Source organism: Octopus bimaculoides, chromosome 18, assembly GCF_001194135.2.
Source record: "Octopus bimaculoides isolate UCB-OBI-ISO-001 chromosome 18, ASM119413v2, whole genome shotgun sequence".
NCBI classification, from domain to species: Eukaryota; Metazoa; Mollusca; class Cephalopoda; order Octopoda; family Octopodidae; genus Octopus; species Octopus bimaculoides.
The window spans coordinates 20,421,410-20,424,268 of record NC_068998.1 but is presented as its reverse complement, the minus strand read 5'-3'; the positions used below and the strand labels follow the sequence as shown (position 1 = coordinate 20,424,268).

Genomic DNA, 2,859 nt, shown 5'->3' with positions numbered 1-2,859 from the left:
ATATATATATATATATATATAGGCGAAAGTAAAGAATACGCACACCCGGTGTTTAGGGTTAGGGTTACGATATACATACATATACGACGGGCTTCTTTCAGTTTTCGTCTATCAAATCAACTCACAAAGCTTCGATTATCTGGGCCTATAGTAGAAAACAGTTGCCCAAGGTGCCACGCAGTGGAGGCTATACTCGGAACCATGTGATTGGGAAGCAAACTTCTTACCACATACCCATAAGTGAGCAAGATTTAGTGATAATCTTACATGATTATTTTTATAGTATTGTAGTGACAGTATAATTGACAAGGAGTTAGAACTTCTGTCTTAATAAACTTTAATGAGAGAGAGATAACCAACTTTGTTAGAAATCTTTCTTGAAAAAGTAAAATTCTGCGCTACTGATAAGTCTAAAAAAAAAAAAAAGGATTATCCTCAGATATGAACAAGAAGCGAAAACAATGCATATATACACATACCTGATACAACACATTTCATAAGATAAACGAAATATATTTACAGAAGAATATTATGAATTATTTAATGTGATATGGCTTAGTTTATCTTTGTAGATGTGTTTACGATGCTATAAAGAAGCGTATCACTTAGTATTAAAATGTCCTAAGCTGAGAAATTAGACAAGCAGTTACAGCTTTCAAGAAAATTGACGAGAAATACAGTTTTTATATATTTGTATAAAATGTTGGATCAAAATGAATTAAGCTCGAGAAGTTGTTAACGAAAAAGATAACGTGTTCTTCGCTGATGTCCTTCAAGTATATAGAAAGAATGAGAGAGAAATAGAAATCATACCGACCGAACTAATATCTGGATTTGGTTAAAACTTATGTCGATCGAAGATTATCGACTGTAAAATATAAAGCGATTTAAATAAAACTTATGCGTGATTTATTCGGATGAGTTTTATAATAACAAAGGATTTGAGGCTTCTGAATAAAGTGAAAGACAACAATGGGTGCGGTGATATTCATCTATTTTCCGAAATTCCGAATAAAATATTATTATAAAACCTCCACATCGCACAAGAGCTGCGAATGTACACACACAAAAAAAAAAACATTCATTTCTGCTATCGTTCCTTTATGCATTTCTTTTTTAAATATCAGCTGTTTGATCATCTACATATCGTACATAGAAAACATTGACATTATATCATTTCCACGCTCTTCTTTCTCTCAAAAGTCTCATCATAGGTGTTATATTTTTATCGTTAGTCAACGATAACGATGTACATGTGACTGCACGTGTGACTATTTACCTCCTGAACTACAACTGTTTCCTAAATGAAACAGCATCATAAGAATTTTTATTTTCCCTGCATTCATATAGTATTTGTAACATCCTACCAGAGGTACACAACATTTTAAAACACCAGGTAATTAGCTTACATCATCTTACCTACAATCAAAACTGTGACTAATATATATTTACTGACTTTTTGTTTTTTCATATGTAATTTTCACACTATAAAATTATATTTCTATCTTTTCTCTTGCGTAACACAAATGGAATATATATTCAAGAAGTGATTTATTTTTTAAAATACATCTTACGCAAACTTTGGATATTAAAAAAATATCGTAACATAATTCATAGAAAGCAAAATACTCAACCTCAGCCGGCGTGGTTCCTTATTGTTATTTCTTTTTGGTTTCGTTTTGTTTTCATATACACTGGAAATAACATATTGACATCCATCTATATCAAAGTCTCGATGCTGAATTAAAATTTCTAAAACATGTTATAAAGATCATTTAAATAATAGCCAAAGTAATATTCATCGCACTCCTGTCTACGGTAGATAGATCAGAATTCCTAAATTGTTTGGGAGAGTTACCTCCCGTTCTTACCTTGACCACGTGGAATACAATCTTTACTGTTTATTTAGATTTTTAATTACAAATGAAACTTTATAAAACAAGTGGTTAAAAGCAAACATTAACCTCCAAATAAATTCATAAAAAACTTTCAACATTTTTTTTATATTATAAAAACGATATATGAAATTCGATTTCTCACTTAAACAATGAGGTGAAACAATTCACGAAATGGAAAATAAAACAAAAGATTGAAAATTATGAATAGAAATATTTAACTGATGTAAATGTGTCGAAGCGAGATGTCAGTATATTTACCTCTGTTATACACGATACTATACACGAAGTTGGACCATTTTAATGATATCAGAGAAATATTAACTAAAACAACCCATATATCATAGAAGTCGGTCCTTTGGACATACATGCACGTCGCTGAGTGGGGTGCACTGGACGGCACTGTCCCCTCACTATTCAGTGGCGTAACCTCATATTTACTGTGGTACACTTATTTCGAAATTCCACTTTAGCATTATTAAAAATTAGTGCCGACCCACAAAATTCGGTGCTACTTTAGCGTGCGGTCTACCTTTTTTTACCTGTCAATATAAAGTTTAAGACCCGTTAACGAAAAAAAAAAACCAGCTTACTAGGTATAAAAACTGTGTAGAAAATGAATATGAAAAAAAAATTGCGCAAACGAACGTGGGTGGGGGTGGGAAGAGGACTTTCGGAAAATTCACAAGATCCGATTTTTCCCCCATAACTTTCAGGAAAATGGATATACATTGAAGAAATTTTATAGAAATACCGTTCAAATGGCATAAATTATGATTATAAAGAAATTTCTGGGGAAATTTTTTTCCGAAGTGATGGGAAGAGGACTGTCGGAAAATTCAAACGATCCATTTTTCCCCTCATAATTTTCAGGAAAATGAATAACTTTTAATGAAATTTTGCAGAAACGTCTTTCAAACAGCATAGATTACGATTATAAAGAAATTTGTAGGGAAAATGTTTT

At 31.7% G+C, this 2,859-nt stretch overlaps 1 protein-coding gene across 6 annotated transcripts in view; it reads right to left on the bottom strand.

The window, feature by feature from the left end:
• Positions 1-2,859, bottom strand: part of LOC106883561 (high-affinity choline transporter 1) — a 25,024-nt gene that overhangs the window by 14,321 nt on the left and 7,844 nt on the right. For 5 of the 6 annotated variants that reach the window (XM_052974346.1, XM_052974347.1, XM_052974349.1 and 2 more), the window contains one exon: positions 1,635-1,694. The gene's annotated coding sequence lies outside the window, so the exon portion shown is untranslated. Of the gene's footprint in view, positions 1-1,634; positions 1,695-2,156; positions 2,454-2,859 lie in introns of those variants that run through there. The other variant, XM_052974348.1, reaches the window with a different exon arrangement.